The sequence below is a fragment of the Podarcis vaucheri genome (assembly GCF_965113315.1).
Source record: "Podarcis vaucheri genome assembly, chromosome: 9".
Taxonomy (NCBI): Eukaryota; Metazoa; Chordata; class Lepidosauria; order Squamata; family Lacertidae; genus Podarcis; species Podarcis vaucheri.
The window spans coordinates 51,207,957-51,227,339 of NC_138767.1; the positions used below are offsets into that span (position 1 = coordinate 51,207,957).

Here is a 19,383-nt window from a genome sequence, read left to right on the forward strand (position 1 = left end):
CAAAGTATTGCCTAAGAATAGCAGCGCCCTTCCCATCGCTCTGAAGAGCACAGGGTCAAGTGCAAACATTTAGCGCAGTTATTCTCGCACCACCCTCTAGGACGTATAAATAAGGATAGGTGGAGAGATAAATAGGCAAATTCCATCCCAATCGCAAGCGGTGCACACCCGAGTCCCTCTCCTCCTCGTTCAGGCGGCGGATCTGGGCGCATGTATAATGAGGATCTGTAAGTTCATTAGTGTTTGCAATCAGCGGCACGCAGACACCCTCATCAGGGCAGAAAGCTGCAAAGAGCCATTCATCAGCGTGAAGTGTTGTTCACGGATGACCCCTAAATCATGGCACTAGTGGTAGATGCACTGATTGGACACAGCATGGGAGCCTCGGCACTTTACATTAACCAACGGAGGCAGTGGGGAAAAGAAAAGGGGACGAGGCGGAGGTGGTTCAGTCCATCTGACAGCAGAAGGCAGCAAAAGGGGCGCCTTGGCGGGAAAAGCTCGGGCAAGGAGAGCGGCTGCCCGTTTGCCAAATGCCGGGGCAGAGGAGCCGGAGATTATAAATGGCCAAGTCCATTCCCCAGCGCCTCGGCCAGGGGGATGGACCTCCCCTCGCTTTATGGTAGGCGCCTCTCTCGCGTGTGCGTCTCTCTCCCCCTCTCTGGCGAGGCAGGCAGGAGCTGAAGCGGCTGCCTCTGCCGAGCCTCCCTTTGGGGTCTCCCCCCTCGCTTTATAGTTAGATCCTCCCGGCTGCTGCTGCTGCTCCTCCTCCCCCCTTCCCTCCCCCCGCCTTCTGTGGCACTTTATTTTTGGGGGTCGTCCTCGCGCTTTCTTCCATCTCTTGAGAGAGGGCGGGAAAAAATAATAATAAACTCCCCGCGCGCGACTCTTGCCAGGAGAAAGACGAGTAGCCCGGGGAGCTGCGGAAAGTGAACTCCTCGGGGCTTGCCCCTCTCTCTCCCTCCCTCCCTCCCTCCCCCCCCTCTCTTCAATCCCTGGCAGGACAGGGAAAGGAACTTGTAACAGTTTTCTTTTTCTTCTCTCCCCCCCTCCCAATTCCCCTCATTCTCCACCCCTTTCCCGCGATTTCCCCTCTCTCTCTGTCTCTCTCTCCCTCAACCCGCTCCCCGTTTTTGGCAAAGTGTATGGTGCGTGCGCTGCCGCTGCTTCTGCTCTTCCCGGCGCTGTTGGGCTAACTGAGGAGAGAAGGCGGAGGAGAGAGTCCGCGCTAAGGCGCCCTGGGTAAGTGGCTGCGTTTCGCGCGCTTTGCTGGTCCTAGTGCCCGCGTCCCAGGCTGAGGTACCGAGGAGTTCCGATGAGGAGCCGGTGCGCGCGGCGGGGCGGGGGGTGGGGGAGAAAAGGGGTCCTCCTTTCCCTGCTCCCTCACTTTGAACTCTCGCCTATTTGGAAAGCTCCCCTTGAGTCGCCTGGAAACTTTTTTTTCTTTTGGTTTGGGCTTTTGTTCTTTCTCTCTCTCTCTGCCGGCGGCTTCGCTGCCTGTCAGCGGGAAGAGGAGCAGGGACGGCGAGCGGGCGCAGTTGGGGGTGGGGAGGGGGGCGAGAGAGACAAGAGAACCCAGAGCGACTTTCGTTTGGTGCCAAATGTGGGTCTTGACGGTGCCCTGTGGAAGCGATGCAGCGCCCCGCCGCAGCCGCGAAGTATAGATGTTTCTGAGACTGTGGACACCGCAAGAGGCGCAGAAGGAAGGGTAGCACTGCGTGTTTGGGGTGCGTGTGGGGGGTGGGGCGGGGGGTGGGGTGATGGTTGCTTCAACTTGATCAGCCGCCACCTCGTGCGAGACAAGACAGAAATGTTGCCTTGACTAGGAGACTCGTCTGTTGACATACGTGGTGTCGTCGTCGTTCCAGCGTCCTTTAATTTCTAAGGGCGAGCGGAGGATTTTGCCTCTCAGGATTCAGTAGGTTGCGCTTTGCTGATTTATCGACCTTCTCTGGTCACGCAAGGTGTACATACGCATTACTTATCCGAAACATTTCCCTCCTAAGCTAGCAAAAATCTAGTCTTCTACGCTACTGGACTCTATACTTTAGATTTAGCACGAAACTACTGCTTTCATAGCAATTTCATTTCTTTCCTTCCCCCTTCATTAGTCCAGACGTTTATTTGCAAGTGTGTAAGGGAAGCTGAAGGAGTATAAATGCCAGCCTGGGCTTAACTTGTGGTGGACTTAGGTATGGTTTCTGTTATCTGTGGTGTGATCTGTATGGATAAGATTGTCTCTTTTCATAGCAGTGCACTTCTTATCTGTTGACAACGTATTTGTCAAACCTTTGTAGACAGTAGCAGAATCCACTGGGTGGTCTCTGGAAGTTGGACGTTCAGACTTTACTTAGTCTTTTGTTACTGTGCAGTAACAGAAAAACTGTATTTTGATCTTTCTTTAAACTGTCAAAAAAGCAAGCACAAAAGAGAAGTCTATACTCTAGAAGATCAGATTGCAGTATATGTTTAGTCTGAACAAAATCACAAATTGCTTATAGAATGTTAATTGCAAAGTATTTTTCTCCCATGCGTTCACTACCTGTTATCTGAAGTTTCATAATCTCAAAATAACTTTAATGGTAAATCAGAATATATTTCTGTAATATGTGCCTGTTATGTTTCTGTATGCGGAATCTCAGTGCTGTGATTGTATTGTGATTTGCAGTTTTAAAGCAGTGCATATAATGCCTTAAAACATGTCTTTGAGAGATCCAGTTTTTCACATATTTGATTTCCAGATTTAGGACTGCAGGCTGATTCCTGCTTAACTTGGGAGTAAACTGTAGGTGATTAAGAAGCACTTAATTCTGAGTAAGACTGCAAAAGAATGCTTGCGCTCCAATTAAAAATGCTCATTTTCTGGGTATGAACCCTAGTATGCATCAATAACTATAATGCATCGATACCTATAGTGATGCACTCATACAGATATGCATACTGAAGGTGTTCAGAATTAACAATTTTAAACCCCCTTAAAAATGCACATATATGCTTAAGAGTTAGCTTATCCTGGCAAGGGTGGGGGCATCTAGGTCACTATAAGAACTCTTGACCATACACACAGCCTATATCAGAATCTAGGAAATCTTTTTTACTGTATTATGATGTTCTGCTTTCTCTATGGTCAACAACTGCTTACTCACTTTGAGATCCTTTGCTCTAATAAACTGAAGTGACTGGATTTAAGCCATTGTTGTCCCATTGGAGTCTATAGTATGATAGTTGGTGTAAATTAAAGTTATTGCACTTCTAATGTGGTAGATTGAGAGTAGTTTCAATAAATTAGAAGATAGAAGGCTTAAATGTGCGATGTATAATTTCTGTTGACCTAAGAAGTAAGGAGGAAGTGTTTCCCTGCATGTGAAGAAATAGAGGGGAACTATGGTTCTGATTCTCAAGCCAGTTATTTAGAGTCAATTCCTGCTCAGTAGGACTACTTAGGAGTAAGTGGTTGGCTGCGGTAAGTAGAAATAGTATAGGAAAAAGTACAGGAGAAATTGTATCCTGGGAAAAGTATTTTATAGGACAGGGAGGAGACTGCAATCATACTCATGATACAGTATCAAGCTCGTATTAGTAACACTCCTTTATGCAAAATATAGCTACTTGTCGTTCAAATGTCAGTAAAATAAAACATCTTGAATTGAATGAAGCTCAAGTATCCAATTGTGAAATTGAAACACAACACTATTGATTGAAAGCAGTGAAAAATGCTTATTGTCCACTCTATATTTAGCAGCCATCACCACCCCATGTCTGGAAGAATTGTCATATTGAATCTTAGCCATTTTCTAATATTTTCTTAAGAATGCAATAGGTGGAAAAAAATAGTATGCTTTAAAAAAGCTTAGGTTTATGACCTCCATAGAACCTTGTCCAAGATTCCAGTACTGTCAAGATAACACTGCTGTTGGTTTCACTGATATTCAGATTAAATCCTACTGCCAGTGCAAGTCCACAGTTCCCAGAGAACCACCAGGCCTTATATACGATGGTGTATTGGAATGAGTAGTCCTCAAAAAAGCCAAAATGGCTTTAATTTAGGGTCATAAAATCAGGATTACCTGAATAAATGACTAAAAATGCTATCTTTAAATCTATCTTGACCCTATCAAGTAGTCCCATTGACCTCAACAGAATTAAGGCAGAATAGATAATTTTCAGATTGGGACCTAAAATTACAAGGTTTTTGTAATTTAGCAGAGTTCATACACATTTTAATTTTCATAATTCTTAAACACATCTATGACATTTTACTTTTTTAATACAGCAGTAGAGCAATTTTATGCATGGGGATGGCTACAATTTTCAAGGTAAATGAATAGCTTTCTGTGTTTGGTTTGGTTTGGTTCTCTAACCTGTTTGTGAGGTTTGTCGTGTTAACAGGTATATTGAGGATCTTAACATTTGGTGTGCAGAACAGAAACCTTCTGTTACTTGATTGTGAGGAATCTGTTTGCTTTAAGAGAACTCTACTATGTCAAGTGTGTTTGATATACAGTACTGAAAGAGACCTTTTCCTCAGTAACTCTTTGAAGTTGGAGGTTTCAGTTATGTTTTCCATTCATACTGTCTGCTTGAGAGTGGCAAGTTTGAAAGGATTTTAGTTTTTTTATTGAGTTATGGTGTTAACAGGCAATGACCTAAAGGCTGGCAAAAATTGAAAAAATATTTAAATGTTAAGTATAATCTTAATATTGGCAGTTACCAGTTTTTAAGAAGCCAGGTTTTAAAAGTTAGAGATGCTGTAGAGGATATCACCGCAGAGACATACTCTCCCCTTTTTGATTCTGAAACTAATGACTTGCTTTTGTCTTATAAAACCTGATTTATTTTATGTTTTCTTCATAGCAGGCATTATCATAAATGTTTTCTTATAATTGAGATTAATGTGGCTGAGCAAAAGGAGTGGTTTGGAGGGCTGTATTCATTTTGAGTGTTGTTCTAATCAGTTTTGGATACAGCATTTCACAATATATCAGTCTGCATCCAAACCTGCCTTATTATGTAGAATTAACTTGTTGGTGATTGATAGTAAGACTGCTCCATCTTGAGAAGTCATTTGTTTAAAAACAAGTGTTAGGGTTTCTAAGATTTTCAGACCACTGGGTCATGCAACTTTGACCTTATTGTGGCCTGAATGAAGCTTGAGAGAAAAACTGAAGAGGAAACAAGTTTCTTTTTTTGGGAGGGGGGACAATACAGGTGTTTAAGTCACTAATTAGAGACAGATTTGTACACTTCATCAAACCAAAGCATGACAGATATAAGAAACAATTTGTGATAATACTATTTTTTCTCTGCACTTCCATTTATTTTCAAAAATATTTTGAAATATGATGTTTTAAAAGAATCTTATATCAGTTTGTCACCTGGCTATCTGTTGCATGCTAATAGTAATTACTCTGGGGATGAAAGGTAATACACAGGGAAGTTGTTGTTTATCTTTTTCTACCGCTTTTAAAAACTGTTTAGTGGCTTCTCTAATTCCTGCTGTGAAATTTGCATATTTTCTCCTCTGTCTATATTCCTATCAGCTCTGTCAGCATTTAGTTCCAGACAAAAAGTAAATATTCACATTTTACAGTGGGGTTGATACACATATACAGTTCACTAAAATTATTCTCTGGCAGAAAAGACTGAAATCTATAAGCATTTTAAAATAAAGCAGAGAAGTAAAATATGATCCCAAGTAAAACAAATAGGGCACTTTTAACACACGTCAACTTAGGTCATTTCAGTAATATGAGATCTTGTTTATGTGGCATTACTTATATTTTATATTAAATATGTTGTTGCATGATTTATAGTTTGAAGAATGCCATTTTCAGGCTATATTCCGTTCTTGAGTGATGGGGGGAGGGATAAATTTCAGGAGTGCAGTTCCATTCAATTAGAAAACCACAAAAATGTCCCAATTGTGAAATGTCCCCTAAACTACTTTGCTTAATATTTGACACCTTTGTGGCGTAGAGGTGGTATGTTTCATAAATCTGTGGCACTGCTTTGTCTTCGCAGATTCTGTTTATATTATATATTAGTGGGGTAGCTGCACTTAACTCCCTTACGAGTTCTTAGAATGTGCATGGAAACAGTATTGTTTGCAGAGGGACTCTAAATATCAGGATGATATATATTTTCTATATGCAAAACATTAAAGTTACTAGAAAACCTTCTTCACATAAAAAGAGAATCTTAAATTTATTCATGTAGGAAATGTCATAGCAAAGAAGAAAAACCCTGCTTTTTACTTTATTAGTGCCAAACTATGGTTAGGTATAAGGGATATTTATAATATATATTTTATAGCATAAACAAAGGACAGGTTGATGGTTTTACTCTGAATATCACAAGTTTCATTAGTTTGATATTGGTAATCAGTGCTAATATATTACTAGTGTATTAAAGTTAGAATGCATGTTAATTTCAGAGTCGAGGAATAAATAACAAACACATTAGAATTAAGATTATTGGAAGAGCTTGGTCCGAGTATGTTGCTTATTTGACCTTATTCAGCCTCACTGATATATGATGATCACATGGATGCAAATAACATCTGAGTTTCCTGAGTCATCCCATGTGGAAAAAAAAAATATTTTTTTTACAACTATAGTAATGCATTACAGTAAACTGGTGTTCAAGTGTGGAAAAGCAAACATAGTGAAAAAGTGTTTGTCTTTGAGGGGTGAGGAGTATTTACCTCTAAGATGAACCATACGACAAAACAGGCTTTAGTTCAAAATACTATTTTGTAAAGCAGCAGAATATTATTTCCCTGTCATTGTATATGTATGCACAACTCAGAGTCTGTACAATAAACACTTTTCATCCTTTCATTTAATCAGAGGGGCACTTGTCTGCAGGATGCAAACATGCATTCTGTTTTTGTTTTTGTTTTGATATTCTTTCCACTCAAACTTTGTGGAGTGTTATGATCTTACGGACAATATTAGTGTAAATTGTGTTCACACAAACTGAGAATGCATGTCTGCACAAGCTATTGTGGTGATGCAATTTGCCATTGAAAGAAATGAGACTACTACTACCACAATAATTTGAAGATAGGACTTTACATTTCTTATGAGAATAAAAGCTTTATAAAACACCCACAACACTGTGATATTTATTCTTTTTTCTATGACTGTATTTAAAATATTAATGAACAATGTAGTCTACAAGGAAGAAAATAAACTATAGTGTAGTATTTATGTTCGCTTGAAGTTACTGCATTGGTTTGTCAGAGGAAAAAGTGTTGTAATGTAACATTACATTACAGTATCAGTGTTATATATTAATGTCTACTCAGAAGTCATATTGTGTTAAATTGGTATTTACTCCTAGGTAAGTCTGTATAGGATTTGCAGCTCAAGTGAAGAAACAGCTGTCTGTAAACTAGTCAGTTTCTTTGCATTTTAAAGCATTATAGGAAAATGGCTAAATAGCATTAATTATAGAAATGGAGACATGGAATAATGTACTTAAGGCGGAAATTTTAAGCTTACTTTCCCAAAATCAAAACCATTGGATTTAATGGGTTTTACTTTTGAGTAAATGTATTTCAGGATCTTGCAAAAAAAAAAAAAGTTCCATCAGAATTAATAGCATTCTCATGTAATGGCTGCAATAAAATGTTTAAGTCGCACTGGTTTTTTAATGGGAGGGACTCCAGTATGCTTAGCTGGGTGTAGAATTGCAGCCATATAGGTACTGGGTGTGGGATGTATGTTACAGTTGGGCTATAACAAATAACTGTATTGCTTGCTATGAGCAGCCTGAGTTTTAAAATAAGAAGGAAACAACCATTGTGTCTAATTTCGAACTAATTTTTTTCTGATACCTTGAAAATACTGTGGCATACAAAGAATTAAAAGTGCAATATTTGTTATAAATATTGCAAAGAAAAGTGACTAAAGATTTAATTCTCTTGTGAGCGTACATGTGCTGATCATTACTTTGGACCTTTCTGGGTAACATACAGTGGTACCTCAGGTTAAGTAGTTAATTTGTTCTGGAGGTCCGTTCTTAACCTGAAACTGTTCTTAACCTGAAGCCCTACTTTAGCTAATGGGGCCTCCTGCTGCCGCGCCGCCGGAGCCCGATTTCTGTTCTTATCTTGAAGCAAAGTTCTTAACATGAAGCACTATTTCTGGGTTAGCGGAGTGTGTAACCTGAAGCGTATGTAACCCGAGGTACCACTGTACTGGTTAGTTGAGTAAGCTGTGAGTCAGGAAGTGCTTGATTCAGTTTAGCCACACTTGCACTGAGTGATCTTAGCCAACCCACTATCTTTCAGCCTCAGCGCTTGCTTTGTAATGTGGGAATAACAATGCTGACTTTTTAACAAGACAATCACTGGTAGGACAGCTGAATCAGAATTTGGGCATCAGCAATTATTTATGTTTGTATCCCACCTTTCTCATACCATGGTACCCAGGTGGTCAGTCATCCAGACATTGACCAGACCTGCGTCTCATGTGACTTTATGCCCTGAAAATTATCAGTCAGTTATTATTTCAATGTGTTGGGTGCTGTTTTCTACTTTGGATTCCCTGATATCTTGTATAGGTCCTGATTACTGATATCCTACATGTGAAGTGTTTTGAGCACTTAGAATATTGGGTGGAATCCAATTACTGCACTTGCACTCACAAAAGGGCTTTTGATTCAGCAGAGGCATCTGCTAATGGAAGAAGATGAGATAATTTTTGCCAATTCCCCCTTCTCCCACCGCTCCCCCCAAATCAGCTCCAGACAGTTGAGGAATCCTCTCCAACAGGGTGGAAGTTAGTGTGGGAGGGCGAAGGAGGGATGGCAGAAATCAACTATATCCTCTTCAGTTAGTGGATGCCTCTGGTACGTATATCAAGAGGATTTATGAACACAAATTCCCCACCCCCAGTATTATATAGAAATTACTTTGAAGTGAATTTTTGAAACCAAAGTGATGTTAAAACAGTGTTGCTATTTACGCAAATTATCAAGCAGAAGAATTTTGGTTAATGACTAATTCCTTGTCCTTTAAAATATCATTTAAAAGTTTTCTTTTAGCTATTTAGAAAGAAACGAGAATGTGTAGTGCTGTATAAAAACAGTTGGCTGAATTTTGCTTATAGAGTGTCAAAATTCTGGTTAATCTGAAACTGCAAAAGTAATGAAATTTTCTTTAGCAGTAATACTTTATCTCTATTTTTTAATCTAATATCAATAGGCTATAACTACTGAAAAAACAAGAGGAGCATGCTACTAATTTCACAAAATGTCAAATTGTTGAAGTTAGTTTAAAAATTGAACTATGTGCAATTAAAGTGTTAAGTGTATTATTAACAACTACGGTAAGACTGAAAAATTAGTGTACATCCTCCTACAATTAAAATAGTACCATTCTTTTCACCACAAAATGTTTCAATGTTGCACAGTTACTGAAATGTGGGTTCTGCTGCTAGTATTTCCTCTGACCCCCCAGGTGTTGTTACTTGCTGTAATTTCAGAATGGGAATCCAATAGGATTCATCTGGTTTTTCTTAACTCTTTTTCAGTAGTTATTGAGGCTAAGAGGTCACTGTAATTTGACGTAGTATTAGATATGGTGTATTTTCTTTGAGATGGTCAATTTCATTGCAATTTATATCTGTCTCAATATTAAGCAACTATTCTGATTCATTACAATGCATCAGTAAAACTCACCTCATTTCTAAACTACATAGTCAATTATAATTTTGTACTATTAAGTTTCATAAATTTCTTCAGCTGATTGTCCGCATTTTGTCCTGTACTAGGAGCACTTTTAAAAGTAAATTTAATTTAATTTTTGCATTGAGATTTACCAGTGAATATAAATTTCTTAACATCAGGATAAAGTCTGGTACTTAATTTACACCACTGGAGTGGAAAGCTATTAATTTCTGCTTAGAGCTCTATATCACTTATTCAGGTTTAGTGGCATCCTCTGTAGTTTAACTGGGGAAAAAAGCTTAGCATTGTTCTCTCAGAACGTTCTGTAATAGGGGTAGAGTAGCAACTGGACATGAATGAATGCGCATGTAATTCTCTAGATTTGGGTGGGGTGGGGGGAGGAGGAGAAGGAACAGTTTTGAAGCTTTATTGTGCAATGACCAGCCAACCACGTTGCACGCAACCTGCTGTTGTATCCTGGTTTATAAGGCAAGTAAGTATCCCCACTAGTTTAGAAAAGCGGGACTGTCATAAAAGATGGCACACCCAGGTTGAATACTTCATATTATGGAATGCTGAAAAGCAATGCTGAAATGTGACAAGACAGATTGATAAGACTTCAGGTGAGGCTTTTTAATTTTCTTTCATCCACTGCCGGTTGGCAAATAAAGATTTGGGGCAGTGGAAGCCTTTAAGCAGTGCAGTTTTTCTCCAGTTCATATTGAGCTTGAATTAACACGTATTGATCAGCTAATGGGAGACAAGATCATAGGGGTTAGATCTGTATTTTTACAATATTTTGTAAATTTGAATTCTCTTAAGCATCTATTCAGTTGTATAACTGCACGACACAATTGGATTTCCTCATATGCAGTTAATGAGAAGATGCCATAGTACTACTATAGTTTCAAGAATGGCATGAGGTTCCTTTTATTTTTAAAAGTATAATGTTTTCAGAGTGTTTAGTATATTATAATTTTGATGTTCAGTGGCAGCCAAGGACATGAAATACTCACTTTTTTTGGGGGGGGAGACCTTCATTCCTCCATACGACTGGGCCTTTTTTTAAAAAAAAAAAAAACAACCCTCAGTTTAATCATGTCTCTTATATAATGTAACATTTTTTAACTTGAGTACTCCTACCAGTGTAGATGATGGATTCAAGCTTCTTCTACAAATTAAAAATATTTAATCAGATGTTTAGCTTTCAAAAAAATAATTGCTTGCTACAGCAAATCAAAACTAGCTCTTTCTTAAGTAGTTTTGGTAGAAAAATGTCTTTGTGGCTGCTATCCTATATATACACCCGGGAGTTAATTCCACTGAATGCAGTGGTGTTTAGATATGTATAGGATTGCATTGCAAATCAAATACTTGTATTTAGCATTGCATTAAAATACTTTTAATGTGTATAGTTCATGGTGAAAATGATTATAATTAAAATTAAATAAAAGTTAGATATTGCCCTCCATGGGATGGAGATTCTCCAAGTGTTTTCCAGATATTGTCAGAAGAATGTTAGCCATACAGTAAACAAAAAAAGAGCATTATCTTTCAACATACACATTTAAAACAGTAATGTAAATCTATAAAGCACATTTTTCTTCAAATAGAATATAAAAACTTCAGTTAATTTATTTACTAACACTATATTAAGATAAGTGGGACACATCAGATAAATATGTATAGGATTGGGCTGTGGTGAATTTAAAATGAATTTCAGCTTATGTGTCAAGATTTTTGTATCTGTGAAGATTAAATAGTATTTGCAGAAGCAAAACAAAAATAAATAAATAAAAGAGCTGCAGAAAGTAAATATCCCACATAAATTGTTTTTTAAATTAGAGAATGAGGATGCTCTTACTCATTTATAATTTTGCTTCAAATTGGTATTTTTATATTGTAAGAATCAAGTCATTTGATAATTATTTTAATAGTTTTATACATATTGCAAGAGTGAGTTACCTAATTTAACTACGGAAAATGTAAATAGTGCTGAAATGCCCTTAAAATGTAACAAGTTAGCTACCTTGGTCCACGCCTCTATGTTTATGTATTGCTATCTGGAAAAGTAATGGCTCACTTGGAAATCTTTGGTTGTAGCTGAAAACGTTTTAATAGTGTACATAGCCTATTTTTATAGGACAACAAATGTTCTACAGGATTTCACGTGTGTGAGTGCATGTGTGGTTTATTCCTGTTTTAATTCAAAGGAAACTTGAGCAACTGACATAGTACAATCCTGTGCCATAATATCCACTTATTATTGTTCAACCTTTGTAGTAGAGTGATGTTGTGCTTTGGAATAAATTCTGATTTGAGCCAAAGTTAAATGTGGTCTTGCTGCTACTTCTGTGGTGATTTGTAAGCTGTTAAGGCTAGGCAAGAGTGACAGATATGGTAACTTTATAGTGTTGTGGTTCTTTTATATTATTTGTAATGGACAAGGATAGGATTGCAGTTAACAATATTTGCTATTTATATTGTTGGACTGCGGTTTAAAAAATATGCCAGCATTTACTTGTAATCTGCTTCTGCTGTTATTTGCAGGAACACAATCAGAGTCTTTCACAGAAGTAGACGTATTTTGTCTTAAAATTTTACGATATGGAAATGACACTTGGATTGCCAGTCATATATTCTTCTGGAGGATCAGGATCAAATCCGCAGTTGAAGCTGATGTTGACCAACTTCAATGACTTTGCCTAACCTACTGCACAGGGTTGTTGTGAGGATAAAATGATGAGAGGGAGCGGTGCATGCCAACAGGAAAGATGAGATATAACAGTAATAGTGTAATAATGGCAATAGCTTAGCAGGTGGCCACTGTGCCCCAGATTCTGAGTTTTTGAATGTCTTTCCCACCTAAAATTGTATAAGCAATATTTATTATTTCTGTTTGATAGCAGAAATATCTGCTATTTTATAGTTAGTAAATAAATTAGGTTTGGTCTTTGACGTAAGGCAGCCTTAGGATGTATAAAATCAGTAATAGCTTACAGAAGGTGGTGATTGCAGTTACCTTCAGTCAATATTTTCATTTGTGTGTCGCCTGATTTAAAATCTACCTCTGGCCTTCTCATCACATGGCCACCATGTGGATATTTTTTGAAATGGCCTCTATGTGGCACACATTTGATAATGCAACCCATTTCTTGTGATACAATTTGTTCTTTTTAACATGGCTTGTCTCCATGCTCTTAACAAACATTTCTGTCAGTGATTTGTGACTGTAGACTGTAGTCAGAAAAGTCACAAAATATGGCCACCACACAGCAGAGGCTGGTCTATTTGATAGCTATATTATGAGAAGCAGTTCTCAGTTTTCTTAGCCTTTGTCAGTAGTATTCACTAGAAACTGCCTTGAAACTCTGAAACAAATTAGTGCTTTTCTGACACAACAAAGTTTCTTTCAGTGTTCTATTCTTATCTGTTGTATGTAAATATTTACACATTTCCATAAATTGAAAATGCTATACATTGTTTTTTAGCAGATTTGTAATTGCATAATAATGTGTAGTAATGGTAGCCATTGCTTACATGTTAATGTAATATTAGAAAAGCAATAGCTTGTTTTTAATAGAGATAAAAGTAGAAAACAGGAACGCAAGCTTTGTATTTTTGTTTTTGTTCTTCATTAGTTATTGCAAACATTTAATTCCTTGCCTTATGGTTTAAACATCTTTGAAAGTAGATTATATAATGAAAACCAGTGATGAAAATAAAATTAATAATTACTATTTTTAAAAACCAGCAGTGCTCAGTTCATAATGAAACAGAATGAAGATTCTTCATGTATCTCTGGTCCCATACTATTTAGGCTTTCAAATGTTAAACAATAACAAAATAACAGTGCTTTGATTTGTGCTCAGAACAAGATTGGCAGGTGGTAGAATTATTTCAGAACTTGTGAGATATGTTCCCTTTGATCAGTGCCAGTCAGAAACCTGGTACAACTGGTACTTAAGAGGCAGCTGCACATACAGTTCATTACAGTAAGCTAAGTGGGATCTTATCAGAGCATGGAAAATCATAGCCAGACCATCTCTGGGTAGGATAGTCAAAGTTAGTGAAATGTACATCATGCCATTAAACTATTTGGACCGCCAAATGTAAGGCTAGATAGAGCAACCCCAAGGTACAAACGTGATCCTTTAAATAAGACCACAAAAGCTATTAGTCTGCAAACAATAAATAGCTCGCTGATGATTGGCAGAAGAGGGACAAAGGATGTTGTCATTTCTACAGCAGGCTACTACATTTTTTATTCTGTGGGTGGAGAGTGACGATATAGTGTTCTCTTCCTCATCTGCTAGTCCATTAATGGATCAGCTAGCAGTTCTTGTTTAAGGCTACCAGGCTAGTGCTTAGGAGCCAAGTTTCACCTAGAAAAGGCTAATGTAAACTCTGTACCAACACTATCTCCATCTGGACTAAGTTTCCGATATTGGTCATGATCAATTTCCCTATTCTTGAGAAGCAGATAGATAGGGTAAAGCATTAAGAAAATTATCCAGACTATCCCATCTTACTCCATTTTAATGCAAGCATGAGCCTTAGACTTCAAATTGTGCTTGCTTTGTGTGAACTTGCAGTTTGAGCACTGCATTATTTGTAGAAGTTTCAGTCACTCTTAACTGACAGCATTAAATAGAATTTTGGCATGAGATCACACTACCTCTGCATTGTCTTATCTGTGCATAGTTTTGTGTACATGGATGATGTCACTAGAAAGCACCTTAAAAGCCACTGATACAGTATCAGGATTTTCTTTGTTTAGGATCCAAAGAGGTAATTTGTGTTCCTCAAAGGACTTGGCCATGACCAGTAGGATTTTCAACTTTGAAAAATGTAAGCCGCATTACCTAAAACATCTCAATCAGTTTTAACTAGTTGTTAAGTTTTGCTGTTGTTAAGATCCTGGCCTTTTAAGCATTGCTGTTTTTTTGTTTTTTATAATGCATGTCTTTATGAGCCAAACCATTCTTGCTAATCTTAAACTTTGCTGTAAATTGCATGCCCCTAGGACGTCTGTACAAAGGACTTTTCTTAGATGTAGGAAGCTGACATAGATGCCAGGCACAGCAAACACATTTCATATTTTGTTGGTTAGAGAGCTCTGCCCTACTGGTTTCCTACAAAAGCTGTGCCAATTGTTACATCGTAATCTGAAGTACTTGTTCTGAAACTATGTTTTGCATAAGTATGTTACAAATGTTCGGCATTGTTAATGAATTATTGCTGTCTTGGCCTTTCCTTAAATACCATGGATGGGCATGTGTAAATTCCAGGTATGGAAAAAGGCTTCTAGATGAGCCTTTTTTCAATGTTTATGCCTAGGCATTCCATTAAACTGCTATTTTACCCATGAACTATTTTGCCCATATGCTGAATCAGATGGCTGCTGTTAGTACAAAGATGGATTGTGGCAGTTTGGGCCAGTCCCAGTTATATTACTGATAAATCATAAATTCAAGTCAGAAACCATGGGCTGTTAATTGTAAGGGCTTTGAAAGCTTAACTGTGAATGCTTGCTTATTCTAACATGTATAACAGAGATCTATCTGTTTTGGGAAGCCTTATTCTGGCATATAAAAAAGATACAATGCTGTTTTCTCTAAGCAACCAGGACACTGATAAAGTTGTGTAATACAAGGGTTTTTAAGGTAGACACAAGTCTGCAAGGTTCATGTTAGACTAACAAGCTTGTTTTAAGTGAGATGACACACAAAAATGACCTAAGCCAAGTAGCGATGTCACAGTTTGAGTTGCATAGCTGCCCTCGCGTTGGCACAGAGGTCATCTTGCTTGCTGTTTTCTTTATACATCAGGCTGATGTAGCAAGCTATTGGCATTTGATAAAAAGTTGTCATTTCCATCTTCCATTGTACGTGGTCCATTTCTATTAGATTTTTTTAAAAAACCAGCATCTGAAAAGAAAACCCTGATAGTTGATAATGGAAAATAACTATAAGCAATTCATCCAATTGCACATGCAAAAACTCATAATCAAGCAACTAATTGCAAAAACAATTGATCCAAAATGTGTATTCTATGAGTTTTGAATCTACCAGATCTTCTGCTTCAAATACATGACCTTTCTCTGTTGCTATTATTATATTTTCCATTACCATACACTTGTATTCAGCAATTTTTATTTTATTTTAAATGAATTCTAATGTTGAGAGGTGAATGATGGATCTTTAAAAATAATAGAAATTTTAAGTAAGTTCAGCTGGGTTCATGTTTTTGTGGCAACACACCAGAAATGTTCCAAAGTTTGTGCATTAGGTACTTTAGTTGCAATGGAAAAAGATGAGAGAACTGACTGAACACAGTTGACATTGGTGTATATTTTTGGGTCAAATCCAAATCCAACTGAAAAAGTACTAACATTGACCATTATGTATTAATTATTCTATTCCTCTCATTGTTACTAATTTAATGAAATTGCTGCAGTAAAAGTGGTTGCATTACATAAATGTTAATTAACATTTAACACAGCAAAAGGTTAAAAAGCGTTTTCATCCAGTCTTGTTGATAAGCCCCGAGAAAGGTACTTGCTTGTACTCCCCCCCCCCCTTGTTCTAATCTGCTATTTCTTTGTAAAACGGGCATCTCTTAAATTCAGGCTAGGTTTTTTTTTTAAGTAAAAAAAAGATTAGCAGAGTAGAAACATCTGCCTCAATGCTTCCCGCTGCACACATACACTTTTTCCTGCTGCGCAGGTCACTCCATTAACCTTGCCCCCTCTTTAGCAGGTAGTAGGAAAGGTCTTCTTTTTGTTTGTTTTTTTCCTGAAGGAAAGTGCTACCATGGTTAGTCCAGCCACACTTGTTATATTAATTTTATTTTTTGATCCTATGTGACAGGTGTGGTTAGAGGTAGGCTTGGGCACTGCTTGCATGTGAGCCAGTTGAGCTGGCAAAGCAGCGGTAGAGCACTCAGCTCTGCCAGTCTGATCAGCTTTCAGAATGGCAATGCAAAGTGTCCTGTCACATTTTGTCAACTCAGTCGGCTTTTCTGCAGTTAGTAAAACCCAGTTGGTCTGGCAAAGCAGTGCGCTCACACCCTGCTTTGCCAACCCAATTGTTTGCCATTTAGTTGCCAATGGTGGCCAGGTGAGTGGTTAAATATGAGACTATAATCAATTTCCCACTACTGCTTGGAGATCAAAGAGAGCTTTAATTTCATTTTGATAGCCATGACTAAAATTGAGAAAATAATATGACATTGCAAAGGAGAATAGAGTTGTACCCTTAATGTTGTGTATATAAAAACGTTTTTATAGGTTCTCTTCTTTTCATGCAGCATCTAAAAAAGCTGACCACACTGCTCAACTATTAAAAGTTATGTTGGAGAATAGCCCTTATTTATCTGGTCCCATTATATGAAAATAATGGGAAAATAGAGAAAATGTGTCTTATAAAGTTATATTGCAAAATCCTTTTAAAAGGTAAAGGGACCCCTGACCATTAGGTCCAGTCGTGACTGACTCTGGGGTTGCGGCACTCATCTCGCTTTATTGGCCGAGGGAGCCGGCATACAGCTTCCGGGTCATGTGGCCAGCATGACTAAGCTGCTTCTGGCGAACCAGAGCAGCACACGGAAATGCCGTTTACCTTCCCGCAGGAAGGTCCTCTACTTCAGAACATCCCCTAATGCAAACACGTTCGTTTTTTGGTATGCCTCTATGTCTCCCATCTCTATAAGCAGAGCTTATTGTATTTAGTCGTAGCTCTGTAAAAGCTTTTCGAAGCTGTGCAAAAGTCAATTCATTAAAATAAGATATGTCTTCATTGACCTCTCTAAGTTTAAAATACAATGGGGCGCATGTAGATGTGCACATAGAGTTTAGATCGTTTTTAGTTGCCACTGCCCTTATGGTTCGTTTAAAAATATTTTTCTGTGAATATAAGGGGAGTTCTTTAATCTCAGTCACTGAGAGGTCATATTTGCCCATCAGTTGGGCAGCATGATGTACCCAGTTTTTAAGGGGTAATCCATTTGAGAGCTCAATCAGGCATTTCTTTGGTAGCCTAGTGTTGTCCATCTGTTGAACTCTAAACCAGTAACAGAGAATTCTTTTATCTATTTGGCTCTCTATGCTCAACATGCGAGTTTCCAACCTGACCATGGCAGATTGCACGTCTTTGGGTAAACCTAAAAGAACTCTTAAAAAATAATTCTGTGGGGGTTCCAGACCGGAGACCTTTGAGGTACCCCAAACCTCTGCACCATATAAAATCTGGGCCATTGTTTTTGCTTTATACACAGATAGAGCTGGGTTGACCAGATTTCCACCTTTACATGCAGCGAATTTCAGAATGGCTTTTGCTGATTTAAAGGCTTGCAATTTAATATTGGATAGCTGTGTATTCCAAGATGCCGTTTCTGAATAAATCAATCCCAGATATTTAAACGTATTTACTTGGTTTATGATGTGTTCATCCAGGTGCCAAACATGCTTTTTAGAACGCTTCCCAAATACAATGACCTGCGTCTTATCATAGTTTATAGATAAAGCATTCCTCATGCAATATGAACTTAATTTTGCAAGCAGCCGTCTCAGGCCCACCTGGGTTCTAGATACAAGTACTAGGTCATCAGCATACATTAAAACTGAGAGTTTTTGGTCGAGAATTGTGACAGGGGCAAACTGTAGGCCCTCCAGTTCTTTAACCATGTCATTAATATAAAAATTGAACAGGAAAGGTGCCAAAATGCATCCCTGTTTGACTCCAGTAGTGGTCTTAATTCTAGTGGTGAGATGGCCAGCCAGATCCACCTTTACTTGTATTGTTGTGTCGGTATATAATGTTTTGATGAGAAATAATAGACGGACGTCTTTTCCAATTTTTGCCACAATGCGTGTCTTGGGACCGTATCAAAAGCTGACTTTAGATCGATAAAAGCAACATATAATTTTTGCTTCAAATTATGGATATATTTACATAGCAGAAAGTTCAGCACAAAGCACTGGTCCAATGTGGATTTCCCTCTTTGGAAACCTGCCTGGACTTCAGATATCACCTTATTTGTATCTGCCCATTCTTCTAGTCTCCCAAGGAGGAGCCTGGCATATAGTTTGGAGGCTACATCCAACAAACTAATGGGTCTATAATTGGCAGGGTTTTTCTTATCGCCCTTTTTATATATTGGGGCAATTATACTCAACTTCCACCCTTCAGGTATATGACCTGAGCTGTTAATGTATGAAAACAATTTTGCAAAAATGGGTGACCAGAAATCAGGTCTTATCTTATAGATCTCCATTGGGATCATGTCTTCTCCTGGAGCTTTATTAGCTAGTTGGCTTGCGATTAGCCTCTTAATCTGATTGGGCGTGACGTCTGGCCATTCTGGCAGTTCTGATAACTGAGTATAGTAAACTTGTGGGGGTAGGTCAGGACAGGGGCCATATATTTCTGTAAAATATGTCACCCAATCCTTTCCTTGGACAGATGCTTCTAACGAGTAGCCCAGCCCATTGGTGCCTTGGGCAACCAGATGCCAAAATTTCCGTGAGTCCTTCTGAAGTGCTGCATCTCCCAATTCTTTCCACTGTTGTTCATAATATATTTGTTTCTTGCTTTTAAGTAATAATTTATAGTTGTTTCGTAACTGGGCTACCTCAGCTTGTAGGGCAAGATTGTGCTTATCCTGTTTTAACTTCAATTTTCTAAGTACCCTAGCTAGGAATTTTTT

The 19,383-nt window shown here is 38.2% G+C and overlaps 1 protein-coding gene across 7 annotated transcripts in view; it reads left to right on the forward strand.

The window, feature by feature from the left end:
- Positions 1-19,383, forward strand: part of TENM3 (teneurin transmembrane protein 3) — a 1,324,874-nt gene that overhangs the window by 914,937 nt on the left and 390,554 nt on the right. For 3 of the 7 annotated variants that reach the window (XM_082237150.1, XM_082237146.1, XM_082237151.1), the window contains one exon: positions 1,143-1,242. The gene's annotated coding sequence lies outside the window, so the exon portion shown is untranslated. Of the gene's footprint in view, positions 1-604; positions 623-692; positions 1,243-1,597; positions 1,728-19,383 lie in introns of those variants that run through there. The other 4 variants (XM_082237153.1, XM_082237152.1, XM_082237155.1 and 1 more) reach the window with 4 other exon arrangements.